Source organism: Globicephala melas, chromosome 6 (assembly GCF_963455315.2).
Source record: "Globicephala melas chromosome 6, mGloMel1.2, whole genome shotgun sequence".
In the NCBI taxonomy this organism is placed as follows: domain Eukaryota; kingdom Metazoa; phylum Chordata; class Mammalia; order Artiodactyla; family Delphinidae; genus Globicephala; species Globicephala melas.
The window spans coordinates 107,213,883-107,237,319 of NC_083319.1; the positions used below are offsets into that span (position 1 = coordinate 107,213,883).

At 42.5% G+C, this 23,437-nt stretch overlaps 1 protein-coding gene and 1 non-coding gene across 2 annotated transcripts in view; both read right to left on the bottom strand.

The window, feature by feature from the left end:
- The window catches only part of XKR6 (XK related 6), a 271,755-nt gene that overhangs the window by 170,118 nt on the left and 78,200 nt on the right, over positions 1 to 23,437 (bottom strand). The gene's annotated exons all lie outside the window — the stretch shown is intronic.
- Positions 22,339 to 22,445, bottom strand: LOC115865013 (U6 spliceosomal RNA). Its single transcript, XR_004044236.1, has one exon. It is a non-coding gene; the product is annotated as a U6 spliceosomal RNA (small nuclear RNA).

Genomic DNA, 23,437 nt, shown 5'->3' on the forward strand with positions numbered 1-23,437 from the left:
TGAAGCCATTACTTACTCTAAGCTTTTAAGCCCCAGTTGCATTTACAATGATGGCCTTTTAAACACATGCCGAAGAGCACATGTACTATTTATGTTCACATTCCTTAGAGAATCAAGACTGGGGAACTGGACTCTTTCTAGAATCCAAGTCACCATCCCTGTCCCACGTGAAGACCTCTCTGTTGGGTCAAACTGGTGAATCAAATACCTAGGAGGCCCAGAGCAGAAAGATGTGTGGTCAGAAGGCCCAGAAGCAAGGTGGGGGGAGAGCAGAAACCGAGGCAGGAAGCATGCCAAGATGCAGCAGGGCAGGAGGGGCTCAGTCAAGTGGCGGGGGCAGCAGGGGCTGGGTTTCCTGGGTCTCTAGGGGCTCTGTCCCACCTCACACAACCCAGAGACACAGAAAACGTGCTTCTGAGTGTTAGGAAGGTCACATCAACACTTAAATTCCAACAACAATGTTGCCCACGCTTTGAGATTACCCAGTAAGGGAGGGGTGGTGCTGTACCAGTGAGAAGCCCGCAGCCGTGTAGGAACTCGATCACGTTCTGCAGTACACCTCCTAATGCCAGCGCCGGCCTGGTCTTGGCAGACGGCCTCTGGGCCCTGTTAGGCAGGGCTAAGCTGGCACTGGTTCCGTTACAAACTCACATTTACCTCTCTGGCCAATAAAACAGACATGCCAAAGCTTAAAGCAAAGAACAGGGAAGAGGAAAACAATTTTTTTTCTTCTTTTTTAGACGGTGTCATACTCAATATGGTGACTTCAGGACTTCATCAAAGTTTGTTACTGAAAAGGAACCCCTGTTGGTTTTTGGCAGTCCAGCAGCCCTCTCCCCATTGGCTGGGCCCCTAGCCTCCAGTGTCAGCCGTCTTGGTAGCAGGTGGTGGCCGCTGCCCACCCTGCAGGTGGAAAGCCCCAGTCAGTTCCTACGCTGGGAACAAGCCTTGGGGAGAGGACACGTAACTCGGTCTCAGCCAATCAGATGCGCTGACCAGGCCGCAGGATGCCTGGAGGTTCCAGGGGCACACCTGCAACTCTGAAGAGCTTGTTCCTGCTAGGGTGACTTTGTCAGGGCCTCTGCAGCTTCTCCCTGGTCATCTGTCTCCTGTCCAATCCGTATTCAGGCACCCAGATTCTCCCTATACCTTCATGCTCATTCTTCCCACCCCTCCCCCACTCGGCCAAAGTTGGATCCCATTATGTGCCACTGCGGAGGCCAGACGCGTCATTCACACTAATGGTAAATGAACAGGCCCAGCATTCTTGAGGTCAGGGCTCCACTAATGCCAAGACTCAAAACAAGCTGCAACAGACCCACTGTTCTAAAAGACTGGGATCCACCAGCAGATCCTGAATCCTGCAAGGAGGAGAAGGTCTCCCTGGAATGCTACGTGGGCACCACTGCTGGGGCAAGCCCAGCCCTCCACTACGTTTAGACAGCGTGGAGTTTAATCCCACAGTGAGGTCATCAACAGTGAGAAATGATGAGTTTCCCATCACTAGAAAGATTCAACCTGACACAGAAGGCAGAGGAGAGACTTCTTTCTGGGAAGAGCAAAGTCCCGGAAAGACTCCTTCCAACTCTGAGTTTCAAATAGCCTCCCTGGGTAAAGAATAACCACAAAAACAAACAACCAACCTGCGACTGGTTGTTGGAAACATAAAGTTAGCCACAGTCAGACTGAAAACCGTTTCCTGGGAGTGTACTGGAAAAGGAAGGGGTGCAAAGAACATTAGTAGCTTTCAGAATTCACAGACACCTGTTTTGAAAAAGTGCTAAGAAAATTCCATTCAGTGTGAGGTCAGAAAGATTTCAGACTCACACCTCATAAAACTGTGATATCAGAAGACAACTTCAAATCCACACCTGTGTATCAGCTTACATATAATAAAGATGTTGTTAAATATCTACTTGAGCCAAAAAAAAGGATTTTACAGAAACCCAATCTGACATAAAATGATAATTCTGACCCAGATCCCTTTGCAAAAGAATAAATCTCTCAGAACCAGTCTTACGCAGCCAAGCATAAAACAAGGTGTTTCATTAAGGATGCCAACACCGTTTATTTGACCCACACCTCACACTGCCTTGTCCTGTTACTAATTTTTTGTGGCACCATCTTCCTTTTCTAACTTCATGCCAAGTCCCTAGAAAGGTGAGATTATGCCTGGTGCCCTGGAGTCGGGTTCTCAGTAAATGTGGAGGCAGAATGGCTCAGGAAGAATGTCCCTCCTTCCTTCAGGTGACAGATGGAAGTGAAGGCGTGACACGCTCACTAAATCCAATGAGCTGAAGACACTAAATATTTCGATTCGAGCAAGGAGGATTAAACCATAATGTTAACATTGCTTTCAACGTTTTGGACATACGCTCTGAAATTTGTTTATTTCTTCAAGTATATTTAATGCTATTAAGTATATGATATTAAATACATAAGCATATTTTTGTACTTGCTCACAAGTGCAAAACGTTAAAAATGAATAGGATGGTACCTGCCGTTTGGTGCCTAATTTGGTAAAATAAAATAAACTGTAATATGATAAACACCATCTTAGAGGTATAAGGCATTCAGGGGCTTTTGTGAAAGTTGTGATTATTTGTGGCAGAGTAAATCTGGGTAGGCTTTATGTGCCTTGCACATAAAAGAGGCTCAATAAATGGATGAACAGGTGGGAGGCTGGATGGATGGACAGAAGAATGGATAGATGGAAGTGGGTGGATAGAGAAATAGATGGATGGATGGAAGGAAGGAAGGAAGGGGGGTTGGGTTAATATAGCTAGGGAAAAGTGACAAGGAAACTCCTGCCAAGAAAACCACACAGGCCAAGACAAAGGGGCAGGAAAGCATCAAGCATAACTTGGGACCCCATGGCAGCAGGTCCAATGAGGGAAGCGCTAAAGTAAAGGCTAGAAATCGTCTGGGACCCAGGAGTGGAGGGTCAGAGTGCCTCATCAGGGGGTTTAGACCTTGTCTGATGTGGAATGCCAGATGGAGGGAATGGAATTTGACTAGTCAGGAAAAAGGAAATCTTAGAAACCTTCTGAATGGGACGGAAGGAATATTTATTATATGCTCACTGAGTGCCAGGCTAGAGCTAAGTGCTTTTTAAAAATGAAATATTTCAAGCACATAAGAAAAGAGAATAATACAAGGAACACTTATGTACCCACCCAACTTTGTCAAAACTTAACATTCTGCATGAATAGCTTCATTTCCTTTGTGAGAAACAAATCACTTAACATACAATTGAAAGCCTCTCTGTACTTTTCTCCACTCCATAACCACTGCATGAATTTGTTGTTAATTGTTCCCGAGCATATTTTAATATTTTTGCTAGATAGACACTTATTCATAAGCTAGATACATATATGTACCCACACACATATAAATATATACACATATATATGTAACTATATATAATATATAAATAAACATTGTTTGGCATGTTTTAAAATGTGATATAAATGGTTTCGTACTGTAGATAGTCTGTGTTTGCTTTCTTCACTCAACATTTGTTTTCAGACTTAGCCATGAGGATACAAATGCAGTTCTGTACAGTACAGAATTGCTGTAGAGTATTCCACTGAAGGACTATCCTCTTTCCTTTTAACGGATATTTTTGTTATTTCTGATGTTCCTGCCATTAAAAACAAGGCTGTGGAAAGCACCCCTGGTGACGGGCTGCTGCACAGTGGGCACCCACGGCCTTGCTCTCTTGCTCTCTGAGACGGTGGACCAGCAACGCAAGTTACTGTTGCTTGACATCCGCGCCTACGTGTGGTGCTATATGATGGGCGTGAACCCAAATTTCTTTTTTCTAATTTGCATTTCCTGGATTGCTAATGAGATCAAACATCATTTAATATATTTATTGGTCTTTTGATTTCCTGCCTAGATACTCTCTGTTCATATCTTTTGCCCATTTAAAAAAACAGGGTCTTTTCCCCTTGTTGTTTTAAAGGAGGTTATTTATAAGTTCTGAATACTAACCGTTTGTGAGTTACATGCCCTACAGATATCTGCACACAGTCTGTGGCTTATCTTTTAGTATTGTTTTTGGTGTACATGCTTCAATTCCTAACTACAGCTCATGAAAACTGTTATCATTGCCTCCGCTTTATAGATGAGAAAACTGGTCCTGTGAGACTTGCCTGAGACCCCTCGGCCAGACTGGGGAAGAGGGACAACTTGAGCCCAGGTCTTCATGACCCTAAGACCCTGGCTTCCCCCAGCTACACTTCTAGACCATCCTCTCTTTCTGGTGAGAAGTAATCATCCACTCTGGCAGCAACAGGTGGTGCTGGGAATGGATGGAAGGGAAAAGAGGCAGGGGCTACAGGCAGAAAAAAATCCACAGAAACTGACCAGTAACCGGGTGACAGGGCCAAGGACAAGGATGCGGCTGCATCCAGGTGCAGGAGACAGAGGTACTTCTAAGGATACAGAAATACAGGAGGAAGGTGTTTGCAGCCTGATTTTTAACATGCTGAAGTGCTGGCGTGAAGTGGTGTTGGAAACGTGGTGCAGGACAGCGGTCCCCAACCTTTTTGGCACCAGGGACCGGTTTCGTGCAAGACAATTTTTCCACGGACAGGGGTGTGGGGCGTGGCTCGGGCAGTAATGCGAGTGATGGGCAGCGGCAGATGAAGCTTCGCTCGCCCGCCCACCGCTCCCGTCCTGCTCTGCGGCCCGTTCCTAACAGGACGCAGACCCGTAATGGTCCGAGGCCCGGGGGTTGGGGATCCCTGGTGTCGGAGACTTCGAGGTCTCCTGCAGAGAATCCCTGCCGCTGAGGGTCTGGGTGAACGGACAGAGAGAGAGAACGTGGAAGGAGAGGAATCAAGTCCAGCTCTGGTGGCCCCAACTCTATCTCACCCACGGGGTCGTGAAATTCCCCAAGAATTCGTCTCACGCAAACTCTTCTTCCTTTCACACCTGACACCCAGCACGACACCAAGCTCACAGGAAGCATTCGATAAATGTTTGCTAAACGAATGAAAACTGTTCTATCCGTTACACAGGTCCACAATCGCTATGGTTCAGAATTTTTTGGCCCTTAGGAAAGTAAGTAAGTACAACAGCCCACTGGAGTTTAAGGTACAGCTCCATTCTGCAGTTAAGTGTACACATATTCACAGGAAGTGGGATAAAGAGAGACCATAAATACCCTTAAAGCATTTAGGTCATGTTTTGCTGCCAAATGAACTTGCGCCAAACTTAAGAAAACAGTTTCGTGTTTTGTAACGTGGAATTGCAGATAAGGGATCGCGAGCCCAGAGCACTGTTTCGTAAGCTTTTCTCACTACAGTGCAGAGTCGAAATACATTTTCCACTGAAACTCATTACACTCACACACACACACCACTACGAATGTAAAGCTGAAACAAATGTTTTATTAAATAATTCTCCCTTACAGTATGTGAGGCACTTTGACATTTTCTATTTTATTCTATTTTTTATTTTTAGAATTCTGATTGTAGCCAATTAAATTGAGGTCAAAGCCCACTAGTGGGTTTGAAAAATACTGCCCAAGAGCCCAGCACAGTGCTTTGCACACAATAGCTATTGGGTAAGCGTCTGTTGAGCAAAATGAAGAGTAATAATTGTACAAACAGCACTGTGGACTTTGTACATGGAACACTCTGACCTTGAGACCCCCTCTAGGTTTTGGGTAGCTAGGAGGGGACCCTGGCAGTAAAGATCTGTATCCCCTGGAAGCCAGGATATGAGGGATGGGGGATATCCTGGGTCATAAAAGACAGAGAAACTGCTTAGTTCACAAATCTGCCAAGAGCTGGCCATGGTCCTGCCCGGCAAAGATGAGCAAGAAAACCAGAAAGAGGTGCAAAGATATACTCTTCCTCCTGGATGGTGATCAAGAAGCTCACTTTGCTCTACTTCTGGAGGAACTTCGGCCAGAAAAGAACTCAGCATCCCTTTCAACCTCTTTCAATTCTTCTGGCCCGCAATCATCAATAAATTGGTTTTTCATCATGAAATATCAGAGCTGAAAGGGGCCTAAAGACCACACAAATCAGCCAGTCGGTCCCCTCATCTCACGGGAGGCAGTACAGGCAGGAAGACCTTGGGGGCTGGCGCTGGGACTCACAGTGCAGAAGACCCAGCCGGCTGCCTGCCTGTCCGGGACGCCCATGGCGTCCAGCTGTGCTGCACGTTTCTCTCAAGCCATAGCCTCCACCACGGCACTAGGATGGTGATGCAGGAAAAACTCTGGCATGAAGTTCGGTGCCTCCCTTGCTCCCTGAGCTCTACCATGGACTGGATCTCGCCCACCAGCACTTAATCCCCTCATACACTCTCAACCTCCTAGTTATGATAGAAATTTTAGGCACCATGATCTTTTCTTCTTCTTCTTCTAATTACCTAAGATGCATTCAGATCTGGTTTAAGCATTTTATACATGAAAATGATATTAAAAATTGTGTACTTCAGGCCACATCTGTCTCTCCCTTTTTTGATTTTTTATAAATAATAAATGTATTATCTGTAACATGAAATTTAGCACTTCATACTTCAGTGTCTTTATATTATCTCTTTTTGTTTGGGGCATACGTAATTTCTCTCTCAAACTGATCAGGGGAACTCAAACACACAAAGGGACCTCTCCTTGGAACCCTCTGCCTCCTGCCCCTAACACCCAGATATCCTTCATCAAATCATCTGGAGCAGTGAGCAGACTGCGGGATGGTAGCACCAACTTTAGTGGGGTAGTTGCCAGCTGCCAGACACTGGAGTTAAGTTACCACCTAGTCCTCCTCTCAGCCCTGTGGGGCAGCACCACCATCATCATCATCGTCATCATCACCATCACCATCATCACTATCATTTCCGAGGCTCTGAGATGCCAAGTTCTTGGCCCAAAGCCAAGGATGGTCTGTGTCTTCCTCTCACCTCCCATGGGTAGACTGGCTGCTCCTTAGAACGCAGGATGTTACTTATGGGGTGGACACTAAAAAAACATAGGTTGATTTGTGGGCAAATTCCTTATAAAACCTTTCAATGAGACAACTCCAGGCTACAGGAGTGTACTTTCACTCCTATTTGATCTATGAGCATAATTCAAATCTGTTCAGAGATATAAAACTGGCCATTTTTGGTTTGACTTTCTTTTCCCAAGTTGTTATCACTAATTTGCAAGGTCTACACCCCATTTCAAATGAGATACTACCATATATCAAAGAATAACGAATCGTGGTTGAAAGAAACATATAAATGTGAGGTATTACATTCATAACTTGTAAATACAGTGTATCTTCTAATATATTCTAGATGTTCTTCAAATAGATTACGTTCTATGTATTCCTCAGATATATTACATTTGTAAATATATTATCTCTTCCAATTAAAAAAAAAAGTCCACTTGTCATACTGTAGTGGCAAGCGTGTGGGTCAGCCATGGAGCTTGGACACAATCACATGCATGTGCACTAAATGTGGACTTGGGAGACTGGTGCTTCCAGAGACCCGTCATAACATTGTAGGGGGCTCCCCAGCACTCTGCTCTGAATCTCCTTCTTCATGAAAGCACTCTGCTCTTCATTATTAACAGACTGTAAAGGGTAAGACAAAACACACCCACCACACTAGTAAAATTTAATGCTCAAAGCAAGGGGTGGGGTGGGAATCATGTGCGACTTGGCTCTGCTCCTAAGTCTGTGGACTTGTGTAAGGTACTTTTTTCTAAGCTTCAGATTCAGTGGCTCTGGGGTGTAACTCAGGCACTGGTAAATTTTTAAAAGCCGTAATGGGTGATTTTGATGTACACATTTGGTTAAAACTAGCTCACATTTAATTAGTGGTTGTATTTTCCTCAAAATGCTTGCTGCCAATTCCTAATTCCACTGTCTTCCAATTAAGTCTACAATTAAAACTAACTTCAGTCATTTTATTTCAGGACTGCAAAGACATTTTAAAGTATAAATGCAGAAGAAAGCATAAATGCAGAAGAAAGCATAAAATAAAAGATTGGGACTTCCCTGGTGGCGCAGTGGTTGAGAGTCCGCCTGCCGATGCAGGACACGGGTTTGTGCCCCGGTCCGGGAAGATCCCACATGCCGCAGAGCGGCTGGGCCCATGAGCCATGGCCACTGAGCCTGCGCGACCGGAGCCTGTGCTCCGCAACGGGAGAGGCCACAACAGTGAGAGGCCCACGTACCGCAAAATAAATAAATAAATAAAGTAAAAATAAATAAATAAAAGATTGAAAAATTTGACTAAGTAAAAGTGTAAATTTTTCTAAATGTGAAAGATACTATAAACAAATTTAAATAACAAATGAGGGAAAATATGCGTACAAGTGACAAAGGTTAATATGTTAATATACAGAGCTTTCAGGGATCATTAAAACAACAACAACAACAACACAACTCCTAGAGAAAAATGAGCCAAGGACCTAAGAGGCATTTCACAAAAGGAAAAACATGTAAGAAATACAGTCTTAGTGAAAATCAAATATATGCAAAGTAAAACAAAAGGATACCTTTTTCAACGGTCAAAGAGGTAAAGTTAAAAACAATGCCCCAAAATAGCCAGGGTGCATGTTAGTTAAAGGTATACATTGGACAACTGTTCTGGGGCATGCTCTGTTAATATTTATCAAGAGGCATCAATCATCTAACAAATATTTTAAATATATCTTTAGAGTTGGTAATTCCAATTCTCAGTATTTATCCTAAGGGAAGAACCAGAGGTGTGTATAAAGATTCGGTACAAGGATCTCCCTTGCAGCATAACATATTAAACAACAGGAAACAAACTAAATGTTCATCAATAAGGGATGACTGGGTACATCTGTGTGATGGAATACCAACTAGTCCAAAAAAAAACCCTCTTAAATAATATTTCAAAATTTGGGAAAACAATCATTCTAATATTCTTATGCGAAATAATAGGTTACAAAACTTAATAGTAAAAAAAAAAAAAAAAAAACTTTAATGGTGTCAATTTGTTAAAACATGTTCTTGAATGATACCAAAATGGTAACAGTAGTTATCACTGGGTGGTAGGCGTATAGTGTTTTTTTTCTTTGTACTTTCCTTTAATCTCCAAAACTTTTGCAGTGAACGTGTATTATGTCTATAACAAGACACCATCAGAACACTGCAATATCAAGGCACTCGTGTTTTCGAGCTGAACAGATGCCAAACAAATCAAATCTTTCTATGCTACCACTGGATTGCTCAGTGGCAAATGCCTGAGAGTTTGGAAAAGGAAGGAAGACAGACCAACATCAATAATAAAGCAGGCTTTCCCTAGAAAATAGTCATCGTGAAAGTAAAAGGCCGTATGAGAGTCAATGGCCTCCAGTCTCATGGACCCAGGGACAGCCGGCCTCCTCTTGCCAGCTGGGGCCCAAGACCCGAGGCTCACAGAGGCCACAATGGGGTTTCCACGCAGGTATCTTTCCCTGTTTGACAATATTTAGTGATTTCTCAGCATAATCCATATGAAGAATAAGCATACTCAAGACCTCACTGAAAGTTATCTTAAGACCAATTAAAATCTAGCTGAGATAAAGACACTGTGTTTCCTGTCAGCAAATCTTGAGTGAGACTGAGACCATTTGCACAGGATTTGCACATCCTTTGCCCCATGTGACAAGTACAGTGCTCCTTGAATCAACGCCACTGAGCCCTAGAGCTCTACTTCCATCTGGAATGTGGAAGGTAGCCTCTAGTCAAGGTAAATCCGATTTTCCCAAAGACAGTTAAGTTTGTCACCACCAGGGCGCTCACCATCTGCTTGTGTCTCCTTGTTGCCTACAAATGTCAAGTCTAAGAACTCACACATGACCTTGATACCCCCCTAGTCCATCAGCGCCGCTCAGGAGACCTCAGGAGACACCACCGTCGTAATAAAATTCCACGTTATTTTCTCTACTGGGTTTCCAAAAATGGTATTTTAGTTCCACACCCGCTCCCTGTTCTGTATTCACGATGCAACAACTAAATTAGAACTAGCCTAAGAGGTTCCATGAAGAGTTAGAAAACCTGGGTTCTAACACAAATTTAGTCACTCTACCTCTTGGAACCTGTCTTATTATGTGTAAAAGGAGGTCACACAGGCACTGCTCAACTCACAGGGTAGTTACAAAGTTTCCATGGACAAATGCTTGTGAAAGTTCTTGGTAAGCAAGAGTCTTGCTACTCTGTGTGATCTGTGGACCAACTGTACTGGCTTCACCAACGAGCCTGTTAGAAAGGCAGAATCCCAAGTCCCACTCCAGAAACACTGAATCCGAATTTGCAATTGAACTAGGTCCCCAAGTTGTGTGCATGTGTGTGCGCGCGCACACACACACACACAGAAGGACTGAGCTGGGTGTTATTTCTGAAAGCTGGCAGGTGATCTAGAGGACCCAGAGGACAGGATGAAAATGAAGTCCTATTCTTACCTGTCTATGGTTTTTCCTGATGCTATTAATGTCATGTGTACTTCTCATCCTTAGAATTTTATGTGTTCTAACGTTCTAATGTCTAAATACTGGAAAACAGTATTTCACTAATTTCCTAACTAGAGGGCAGAAATTCTGTCTCCATGCTCATCTCTGAGTCACTTACAGTTTGGATTACATGGTCATGCATGTTTGTACTACGTTCCTTTTCAGTTAAAGATTCCTTACAGAAAACTTCAAGATACCTCCTTTAGAGTAGTTGAAGGATTGATTATTTATTTATGCTTGAACAAGTGAGCAAAATCACTTAGAAATCCTGTTCCCTTAAATTTCAGTCTATTCGTATTGTTGGAGGAACAGTCTTCTTTGTTCCTCTTGAGTCTTAAGTGGGAGGAGAAATACAAATTCATCGTTTCAAAAGTCGTTTTTAAATAGACTTTCTAGTCTAGGAACTTTCTAGAACATTCATCCATAAAAATATTTAAAATCATTATTAGCTCCTGAATTTCATCTGTAGAAGTCTAAGCTGGAAAGTGGTGGGCCTTAAGAATTTCGCAGGAGGAAACAGGCATACTGCGAGCTTCCTCCCTCTCCCCTGGGCCTCCGGCTTGTGGGGTAGGGGGTCAAAGCAAACCCTGAGGCCGGGCATGTTGTCTTCCTCCCACTTGTGCCCTTCTCCTGCACAAGGACCACACACCACACGGGCAGCCACCACCTCCTCATGCACACCTGGCTCCACATTACAGCCCCCCTCCCGCTGAACAAAGCTCCCCTGCCTCAGAGCTCTTCTCTTAGTGTGAGGATGGCAGAAGGGCAGTCTTGTCCAACCAAACTCACACCCTGAAAAACTGCAGGCTCAGTGAGTCTGTCCAGATGACTTTTGTAACCCTGGCCTCCAGCACGATACCTGGCACCATAGCTGCTGCCCAGAAAGTATCTATTGACTGTAGTCATCCATTAAAACGTTTTCTAAAGGCACAGTCACCATCCAGCTGGGGGACTGTTAGCTGCAAGGGAACATTCAGGCAGAGAAGGGGCTGGAAGCTGGAACGACCTGCTGGCCAGGCCGCCCGGCCTGAAGACCCTGCCCCGAGGCTCTTCTACGGCAGTTGGGGCTTTTTTTGTATGTCTTTTGCTTTCTTCCAGAGCCTTTAAAAGCTCCAAGTTTCTTCACAACTCCCAAAGTGGGAGCAGTGGGGGATTCATTCATTCACTCCTTCGAATATTATGCATTTGCTGAGTTTCTAACATATGTCAGGTGTCGTTCTAGCTTTGAGGAAACATCCAGGAACAAAACAAAGACCTTGCCCTCTCTGAGCTTATGGCTTAGTGGAGGAGACAAGTTTTTCATGCCAGGTTGCGATAGCTGCTAGGAGGAAATAAGGGAGCTAATACCAGAGACGCTGCTTTGCACATCTGATGAGGAGACAATTTACAGAGAACTAACGGAAGCAAGGCGGGGAGCCCTGTGAGCCCCTGGGGGCACGTTACCAGGCAAAGGGAACAGCGAGGGCAAAGGCCCTGACATGGAAAGGAGTGGTAATCACCAACGGGGCTGGCTGATGAGCAGAACCGGTGACATAGCTATGGTTTTTAAGTAGCTCCCATTTTTTGGGGTAAATTTATTTATTTTTGGCTGCGTTGGGTATTTGTTGCAGCACACAGGCTTCTCATTGCGGTGGCTTCTCTTGTTGCAGAGCACGGGCTCTAGAGCGCAGGCTCTGTAGTTGTGGCGCACGGCCTTAGTTGCTCCACGGCCTGTGGGATCTTCCCGGACCAGGGCTCTAACCCATGTCCCCTGCGTTGGCTGGCTGATTCTTAACCACTGCACCACCAGGGAAGTCCCAGTAGCACCCATTTTTAAGAAGAGGGAATAGACCTTATGACTTCAACCTAAGCCAAACCTTCCATGTAACAGGGCTCTGAGTCCTGGACTCCTTGAGTTCTGCTCATTGTGTCTAGTGCACAATGGCTCAATCTAGGAACCATCTAAAAACCTTGAGGATGAGAAGTGGCTGGGGAGGATGGCATAGATATAAAACCCACTGAGTAATCCAATTCGACCACCTCCAGAGAGGACATTTCCCTGAAAGAACTAAAGTAACAAACTTAACCCTCCTAAAAACTTCTACACTGAGAAACAGATCGGGGTTTCGTGGTAGAATGTTCAACTTCCTAGGAGAATGTGTTGTCTTTCATCCGCCTAATGAGAACGGTAAACCGTGGAATCAAAGGAGCTTCATGGGAAGAAGCTAGAAAGTCCCGAGTCTGGCTACGATACGGGCTAAGCACTTACATACCCAAGGCTTCTGCGGGCCGCCGCCTGCGAGTCAGGGCTCTGGAAGCGGCTGCAGACGCGCGTCGTGAGCCACAGGTGTTCCCACCGCGAGGTGACACGAGACGCGGTTCCCTCCGCGCCCAACGCAGAGGCCACAGCCCTCAACCCACCTGCTGCTGTCGCCACGCAGGTCTGTAGACGTAAGCCGTCGCTGAAGTGCACAGGAAAGGGCAGGCATGCGCACATGCCCGCACGCATACGCAAGGCACGCACGCACGCACACGCACACGCACGCACCCGCCCCCCCCCCCCCGCCCACACACTCTGCTCCCAGGTAACGTCTTACAGCGCAAAATCCTAATATCTTGTATCTCAGTTATAAGCATCCCCGTTTTTGGAATTGTCCATCATTTACACCAAGGAGATGATTGGGTTAGTGCAGATACTATACAGAAGGTTATTTATTGAAACTGAGTTTATAAGGGTGAAAACTGGAAAGAACCTGAATAATGAGAATCGTAAACCACTAAACTTCCAGCAATAGTGTTGGTTATATCTGCATGGAGCACCCATTACAAAGGATGTTGTTAGCAAATACTGTATACTCCTGAGAAGAAAGAAGTCTAAACTGACGGTGATCAGGATATTAATAGCAGTGAGATGGTGAACTCTGCTTTTTATTTTTCTGTGCCAGCTGAAATTTTTACAAATCATATGCTTTTTATGAGAAAAAAAGTTATACGCTTTTGGAAACACAGGTACTAAGAGATGGAAAAGAGGAAATTACTACTAACCACCTTCTTCTCCATTCCTCACTTGCCAGAGATTATAAACTGCGAACCCCCAAAAGCCAATGAATCTTTGCTATACTCAGTGGAAACTCCCACATGGGAGAAGCCCCAGAGGACAGCAGTGGTCCCCTGCTGCCTGTAGAACTTAACCCCTACTCCCTCCGTGGCATTTGGGGTCCTCCATGATCTGTCTCATTTTCACCACCCTTGAGTTTGACCTTGCTCAGCCTGGCCTGTCCTTCTAACCCCCTTGCGAAGTATGTGGCCCCTGGGGCCCCCTCTAAAAGCCCATCCTTTGTTAGTGGGCCCTCAGGACTCTCAGTGTCAGATTCTGCCATGCAGTCCAGCTTGTTATGACCTTGCCTATCTCCACAAATAACGTCATGTAGATGCCATCTGGGCTGGATCCTGGGAAAGATTCTGGGCAGAAGGAATGACAGTGGCAGAAACAAGGAGGAATGTGCACAGCTGGTCTTAGACGCAGTGCAAGCCTCTAGCATAGATCAAGGAGTGGCAAGAAAAGCCATACACCATTGTTGGAAATGTTTCAATATTTTCTCTCTTCCTTAAGATAAACCTGTTGCTCAGCTCCAATTACTACAAACATCGTCTTTCCCAAATCACACTTTCCAGGGAGGTCTCCTCTGATCTCCCTGTTTGAAAACTGACACCTACCCCTCCATCCCTCACCAGGGTCCTGAGCCCATTCTCTTTTTCTGTTTATTCCACAGTGTGATAATTTACTTGTGTCTGTTTACTTCTGCCAGAATGTAAACTCCACGCTTTGTGTGTTCTGTTTCCCAAGAGTCCAGAGCACAGTAAGCGTCCAGTATGTTGGAGGAATGAATAACTTACTTAGGTGCCATGTCCAACTGTACTGAGCTTCTCAATATCCCCTACGGAATAGCTTTTAGAGGAAATGATTTTGCTGGAGACTCTCATACTGAAAAAGGTGGGGAGAAACAGGAAACAAGACTGGCAAGCGACAACTTCCAATTGTTGAGAAACGTGGCCTTTTCATTCACTCGGCTGTCTAAGGATGCAGAAACTCTGCCCACTTGATGCCCGGCTGGGCACCAGGGTAATCCAGTGCTCAGACATTTCATTTGTGAGGATTCAAGTCTCCATCAGCAGGAGGAAGATGAGGACAAAAACAGAACTGGAAGAGGCAAGAGTTAATGTGCAGTACTCAGCTCTGTGCTGTTTGGCCATAAAAGCATCCTGATAAACCAGTGATAACTGTATCCTAATCCAGTATTTGCTGCACTTTAATAAGAACTTTTACCCATCCCTGTGCCACTTCCCTTCTATCACCTCTGATTCTTGCTCTAAATTTCAAATCCTTAAGGTGCTCATCAACTTCACTACAAAAAGTTGGTAGTGAGAAAGATCTGTGGGGCAGGAGACCAAGAATGGAAAGACAAGAGAAAGGGCTATTACAAGGTTTTACACGGTACTCAGACCAAATTGATATTTTTTTGATCAGAATTTAGGACATGGAAGATGGAATTCTAGATCAGCAGCTGACAGCAATTTTTTAGAGGAAATGGCAACCACTGAATTAACTCTACTTGTTAATCTCAATTTAACCACATTAATCTAAATAATCTAGGGGCAGGGAGAAACAACAATTTGCTACAATGACTTCCTGGAAGGATGTTATAAAACAAGCAAACAAGAACTGCTTATGGTGGTAGATGTGAAAAGCCACGCTCCAACACCTGCCTCAGACCTCCTAAAATCCAGCCATGGCCTTCAGCCCCGACACCAGGTGGAGTCCTGCTGAATCAGGGCCAACAAGAACCAGGGGAGGTCCCAAACGAGATCCACGAACCACCCATTCACCTGTCTTTAGCCTGGTACTTAGACAGAATAATCCCTCCCTTTTTAAAGTGGGAAAACTAGCCTAAAATGATGTGAATATTTTAACATTTGCTAGCAGATTCTGCAAATGGGGCTTTGAAAATTGCATAACTCATTCTGTGATGTGGTTTTCTAAGGTCAAAATGGGGCCTGGAGGAGCCTCTGAGAGCAACTCAAGAGCTAAAGAAAGTCTTAATTCCTAAGGGAAAGTTCCTGCGGTATTACTTGACTAAAACTGTTACTTGGTTTGGAGCAAGACTGAGATATTGATGACAGAAAAAAACTAAATCCCGGACTTACACCTGTGTTATCAAAGGCCCATAATAAGAGACGTGTGCTTTCTCTTCAGAATACAAAACTGCAGATCTACCAAAATTTTGGGTCCTATTTGAGGTGAAATGGTTTCAATCAATTCTTCTTTCTCTGCTACAAAATTAAGAATGCTCAAAATATTTAATCCAAAATTTTAATGGGAAAGTAGTGCCTTCCAGTATTGAGAAATTTAAAACTCTTGCTGATTGTTTTCCACCCTTGGGAACGGACGTACAGCACATAGCAAATGAAGTCCAAAATATCTCTCAAACCAATTTCATCTTATTTAGTAATTTCATTCTTGCTTTCAAGTTCCAGTGAATACAGAAAGCAGGTGTCTGCCTCACTCATCATAGCCCTGGGTTTAATAACTCAAAGTTGGGTCTCCTAAGAAAAAGTCTCTAAGGAAAACACTTAATGTAGAATATGACAAGCTTTCCCTAATGAGCAATTCAGTGAGAATTTTGCAACATCCCTGGAGATAAAGGGAGGTACTTTGGAGTATTGTAAACCATGACTAGAGATCACTGACTTCCTCCGAACTTGCCTACAAGCACCTGTTCAGGAAGGATACCGACCTTCATCTTAAAGCTGCCAAAGGAAGAAATCTCAGTATCTTTCTTGGAAATTCACTCCTTGACACCTTTTATATATATATATGTCACTTACACGAGCGGCTAGCACATAAGTAGACGAGACATAAAAATTGGTATTGTGTGGCTTATACTTTTCTGAAAAATGCCCTTCTGGTGGGGGAAAATGAAGGTGATCACCCTACGGCCCAAACACATCTCGGAGTCATCCTTAGTTTCTCCTTCTTCAGGATTCTTTTCTCCGGTTCTTTTAAAACTAATAAAAGTAGTCTGGTCACACAAGACTATTCAATCTTGAACTTTAATATTAGAGATAAGCGGAAATAAAAATGTTATAACCACTGCATAGTTCCTGGTCATATTAGTGTAGAATTTCCTGCATGTTGATGACTATTTATTTCACAGGTTGAAAAATCACCTGCAAAGTAGTAAAAATGGTTTCCTCAAAGTTTGTATTGTAGCAGATCTTTGCATTATCAGTTCATTTTCACACAAAACTACCGACAATTTGTCTGACAGATTTCCAGTCAACCACTGGTTGAAACAGGATACCAGCTATCCTTTTAACTGCTACCCATAATAAGGTTATGACAATGACTCCCATGACACAGCAGTGCTGAAGTAATTATCTACACCTTCCCAAACTGTTCTCTGGCACCCTAATCAGTGTCCTATGAGTTATGGGTTGTGGGATAAACAACTGGGACCTTAATATGCTAATACTGCACAGAATATTGGAATTAACATTCCAAGAAGTAGCAGCTCCCAGCCTTCCGATTTCACAGGCCAATACAAAAATTTTTAAATATCTTTAGAGAACTAACTTGGGATGGCAAGCTTTTCATTTTTACCAAATAAGGGCATACAGTAGACAGGAGGACATAAAAGTTTAAAGGACATTTCTTTTTTTTTTTAACTGAAAAAATATTTTGAAGTCCTTACACTGTCTTTGCTTTTTTTTTCCTATTTTGCCTCAGATCAACACCCTTCCTCTGCTGCTCATTCAGGAACTGTGAGGATAGACTTCTAGTACGAAGCTTGACCTTGCATTCAGGGTCCACGGGTCACAGCTTACACACACTGACCCACACCACTGCTAATTCCAGATGGGGATCTTTCTTTTCCCTTCAAACTATAAATCCCACCTCCACCCCGTTCCTACTGACTTACTACTGCTGTTAACTTGGACAGAAAATGGTCACAAACCTCCTATTTAGACCATCACATTTACAGATCTTTTTGTTCATTTCCTTTCCTTTAACTCACATATTTTATTTAACAAAAGTATCCTTACTAAAAGCTCCTTCAGAGTACAAAGCTACTTTATTTTGACAAAGTTTGCTGCATACACAGAAATACTTGATATGCATTTCCAGCCAGCCCAATCCCAAGCATTTGGTAATTACAGCCAAAAGTTTGGAAACTCTTACTGGAGACATGGACCCTGTTTACAATATTTTTATTTTATGTGGAATGTGCGGAAAACAAACACACAAGAGCAGCTTCTAAGGATATTTGTACATTCCATGAGAAGTAAACATAGTATTGTATGCTGTAAAAGTTTACTCAAAACAATAATTTCAAACTCTTAGGCTTTAAATAATGAGACTGTTTAAGTTTAATTTTATCACAGCAAGAGTCAGAATATTATATACAGTATATACTCCTTTACACAAAACACATTTGCACGTGTTTCTGAAAGCTACTTGTAAGAAAAAAACGTTTAGAGTACTATCACATTTTGAAAATGTCAGGATAATTTGGTAATATTTTCTAAGGGTTATGTTACTTTGTGTATTTTTTAAAGTAAGACATACCTGGATGGTCAATGTGGGTTCATGTGGGTTAACCTCAAATCTGGCATATTTTTGGACGAATCTTGCTTTCAAAATCTTATTGATGTGATCATTTTCTCTGCACATGATTTGTTTCACTAGCATCTGGGGGAAACATATGGATCTCTCCAACTATCTCATTAACTCATGACTCTAGGACCTAGGCAAGCTCACAGAGAAGTCAGTTCTGGCTCATCCTGTGCCTGAGGCAGGGTGAGGGTTCACTCCTGGCCTCAAGAGGCCTGGGTGGTGAGAGAAAGAGTGGACAGTCACACCCAGCTGAGCATCAGAACAGAGCAGACGGCCAATGGAGACACCTGTCAACACCACAGCTAAAAAAGCTCTATTTTAAATACAATACTATGAACTTTTATAGGCAAACCTTAGAGAGCCAAGATTGCTAAGTCTGGATCTATTCTATTTCCCCGCAGGCAGGGAGGGAGATGGAAATGCAAGGACACAAGTAGACTCCTTCAGAGGAAAGCAACGGAAACCTCCCATCACAGGCAGAACAAAACAGGACAAGAGGGAAGAAGCCTGGACAGTGCTGTTATAATTCTATCCTGACCTAAGACAAAGGGCCTAAAGTTGGGCAACATTTAGAAGAGCTGAAAAGGAAATGGAATAAAGTTACCTGGGAAGGAGAAGTGGGATAGATTTAACAGATTCTGATCAATTTTGGAATCCTATATGCTCAACGTTTTCCCCACATTTAGGTCAACAGTACAGAAAAAAAAGGACAGAGAACAAGCATCTGGGCACAGATGAACTCAGGCTCCTCTCTCAGGGCAGGTGAAATTGGGAGGCACATGTTGTAAAAGTCCAAACACTATATTCCAAAAGGAACCCAGAAACACCTTTGAATCAGAACACATGACGTCTGACTTTAGTTAAGCTGAAGGACCCAGGCTCCCTCCACCAGTGTGAACGATCAAGAGTCGACTGTACTGACGGCAGTGTTTTAGAGGCTAGAGTTGTGTTTTTCTTACATTCAAGATATATGTTATCTGTCTACAGGTCCAATTCATAAAAGACATTCAAATTATGTTTCACATACAAAAGCGGTGAAGTCTAAGATGTTTCCAGAGTGTGCTGTGCTGTAATCTGATGATCATCTTCCATCTTTCTACTCGGTCCCAAAATTACTTCCTTCAGATTTCTTGATTTTTCAAGGATGACCTTCTCAGTGAAGCTGTATTTGGCAGAAAAGTCCCAATGAATGCCGTAACAAGCAGTTGATCTGAGATTCCGAAATGGAGATTAGAGCCACTCAAATGGAATTTTTTGTCAAAACACGTTTCTAATAAGATAAATCAAAGCATCCCTCTGTGTCAAAATATGAACTGAAGGCAGTTTTCTCTAAAGTTACAAATAGATTAATAAAATTCAGAAATAATCATACACGCAGGAAACTTGAAAGGAATAAAGAACAAAATATCTAGGAACCTCAACAATTTTCCTGAAAATGTGCTACAAATTTCAGAGTCACAAAATAACAGAATCCCAAATTTCCAGTCATTATGTTAATTTGAAGTACACATTTCACACCATGAATGTGATATCCTAAAACATGAGGAAAAAAGTTACATTTAGGTAGAACACCTTTATAATGATTAAAAATTTTAGGAGAAATACGCTCATTTTTAAAAACAAAACATTAATATTCAACTGACTATGAAATAAATGCCCCTAAACCAGCAGGAGGTAGGTACTACCTAGGAGGGCTGTCCCATGCCTCAGGCCCTATTCTTACCATTTGCACCTTTGGGGCAGCCCTTTGCAGAGTTTTTGCTCCGTGACATCACAAAGCTCTGGACTGTGGCTTCAGTTCAGTGGGTAAGGCAGTAAGCATCCTTCAGGATCTGGCGCTCCATTCAAAGGTGACAGAGAACTACAGACGGAGAGTGACAACAAAGCTGGAGCAAGGTCAGAAGTAAAATGAAGATGGTCTTTTAGATCAGGGCTTCCTGAATGACAACCAAGGGCCGTCCCTCCACCCTCAGAAATGGAAGTTTTGTTGGGGAAACGATCCATAGCTTTCTGCTGGTTTTCAAAATGGGGTTTAAAACTTCCAAAATACAAATAGCCATCGTTCGAGGCTCACTTTCTCTATGTGCCCCTACGTACTGACTGTACCCAAAGATCTAATGAGCCCTGGGTAACTGAGTCAATTTCTGAATCCTCACAGCGATGTGCAAGGCCGTGAAGTGCAGTGATCCAAGGAGGTACAGACCTTCCCATGAGACATACACACTAGAAATGCTATTGTAGTACAACTTTAAACAAATTTAGGTTTTATTTAGAAGTTTCTAGAAAGCAACCATCAAATTCTGATTATATTCATGCCATCAATTCTCTACTATGTTCAGTATTCTGCATTATTTCCTAAAGTTATACAGCAGGGATGAAAAACCCATTTTTAAAATATTTTCTCTAATATTTAAGATATTTATTTTGAATTAAGCTAATCTTTGAGCTACATGCCCATTCATAACATACCAGAATAAAATCAAACTCATTGTTAGTAAATGCACTGATATTTCCCAAGATCACCTGCCACTATCCTTAAAATACTACGGCATGCCAGTGTGAAGTACCCAAATTAAATCGGAATGCCTCCTGTCCAAGGGATTTCACACGCTACCTCATAACCTCCAGGAAACGAATTCCCTGCCCTTAGTGTACCTTCGGTTAGTTATATAAGAGCTTACCACCCCGCCCCCATCCCCACCATCATTTTTATTCTTAGGCTCTTTAAGTTTTCCCCTCTCCTGGGTCTCTTTCATTTGTACTCACAGTGTTCACAGAATCTAAGAAGATCTTTAAAATATTCATTCCAGTAGGGACCAAGTTTTTTCCTGCCTAATTCCTTTAGGGTATATCAAATGCCTAGGCCCGGCCAATATTGTGGCTAGAACTGGCTAAGAGGAAACGCCTCTATTGACAAAAGTATCACAGAAAGAGAGTTTTGTTTTGTTATTTTGCAGTACGCGGGCCTCTTACTGCTGTGGCCTCTCCCGTTGCGGAGCACAGGCTCCAGACGCACAGGCCCAGCGGCCATGGGTCACGGGCCCAGCTGCTTCACGGCATGTGGGATCTTCCCGGACCGGGGCACGAACCCGTGTCCCCTGCATCGGCAGGCGGACTCTCAACCACTGCGCCACCAGGGAAGCCCCACAGAAAGAGAGTTTTTTAAAACCAGTTGTAATGGGAAAGCAGCTAAATAGGCAACACATTTAGATTAAAATATAACTTGATTTTTTTAAAAATCTATCTGATGTTTTCATTGTGCCATTAAATATATATCAGCCAATTCCTCTTTAACCAAGCAAAGCAAGGGAGGAGGGGGGAGGGTGCGGTTACAGTGTAGTTTATTTAGCTTCTAAACGCCTTCTAGTAGAAATGTTATGAAAACTTCTGTTCTACACCAATTTCTGTATTACTGGATAATCTACCAATAATAAAACTTGCAATAAACAAATAATTAACATCCTACTGAGCTACCACTCAATCTCTGTAGTTCCCTGAATTCTACTTATCCTTTCCCTTTAATCCTTTTTCAAGTTGCTCTGAATACGGTCTTTAAAAAAAAAAAAATCAAAAAAAAAAAAAAAAAAATCAATCTTTCTCCAGTTTTGGTCAAAACGATAGGGAGGCAATCATATTTGACCATCAAAATAACTACCCACCCAGAATGTTCCTCAAGTTCCTAATCCCAGCAGGAACAGGCCAGAGAAGATAACCACCAATAATGGAACTCCAGTCACCCAAGCACTGATTCTCCTATCAAATACATCTCCACCCATTTCTAGGGTCAAGAATGACCTAGTTCACATTCTGGGTCTACATGAAAGTAGCCTATAGTTTTAGAACAGTGTACATAGAATATAGGCAACTTTCAATTTCTTAAGGGAAATAGCCCTTCTTGGAAAGTCAGGTTTTGTTCCTTCTCCTTTTCATTCACACAGTCTGCCTCTTGGCATTTTCCTCTCCAAATTTATTCACTCAACAACAGGGGGAGAGGAGGAGGTGAAACTGAGCAGCTCCTTTCCCTCCTCATTGGCACTTCCGTCCCACACAATAATATCTAACTTGAAAACTGGCAGCATTTTGCCACAAATGTATTTGGATATATCGGATAGAATTTGCATATTCTGATATAGACCATGTTGAGGCCATTTCCAGGTTGAAGTTTTGTAATTACTACCTTTAGGACTGTCACCTGATGATTTTTTTTAATTAATAAAAAAATATGGAACACTTCACAAATTTGCATGTCATCCTTGCACAGGGGCCATGCTAATCTTCTCTGTATCGTTTGAATCTTAGTATATGTACTGCCGAAGCGAGCACTCACCTGATGATTATTTTATCTTCTCTCCTCCTGATCAAAAATTACCTCTGATCTATGTAAGTTACACTACAAGGTAGGCAGGCAAAGAAGCTGACCAAATTGGCACGGGAGGATTACATAAACTGCCTGGAAAAATATGAGGTCCATGAGAGCCCCCAAATCTTCAAAAGATAACTGTCTCCAGAGTATGACACTAATAATGATAGCTGAGAATTTGAGACATGCATGCTAACTTAGAAATACAAAATTATAATGCCTATTCTTTTATATACTTTTTATTAAATCTATTGGTTCACCTAGAAAGTCATTATATATACAAAAACAACAATTTCCAGAGTTCCTAAATATTTCCAACATATTCAACTTAGGGATCCAAGATTCTGAACATGCCATCACCAAAAAAAATTGCAAACCTAAAAAACAAAAAGGAAAAAAAATTAAACAATGTCAAAAGGAAAAGACTTTCTTAGAAAAGGTCAATATTTACTTTTATAATTTTCAAAACATTTTAAAGTTAATTTTTTTCTCATTTACAGTTATATGCTTGTAAGTCTAATATTAAAGTTTTCCTTAATAACAAGGCAGTTTACTTATAACAAAATAAATATTAAACTATACTCATACACATTACCTATTTAAATATTTACTGGGTCAAAATATCTTCATATGTACAGCTTCAGGCTTTAAAGTGGTATTAGATTTGTCTTTATTTTCTTTGAAAAACTACCATTAAGGTAACAGACATTCAGATGCATAAATGAAATTACTGATTTCATTCTTATGTAACTCATACCTTTAGAAACTATGTTTTAGCCAGTTAGTAGTGGTGAAAGTCTTTGTGCTTCTATTTCATTAACTTTTAGCACATGAAATAAGAAAGATGACCTTCAAAGTTCTTGTAAGCTCAAAAAGGGTCAATCTAGATAGGCTTTATTTGAAAAAGAAAAACAATTTTGTTTGGGAAAATACAAGAAATGAGAATTTCTAAAAA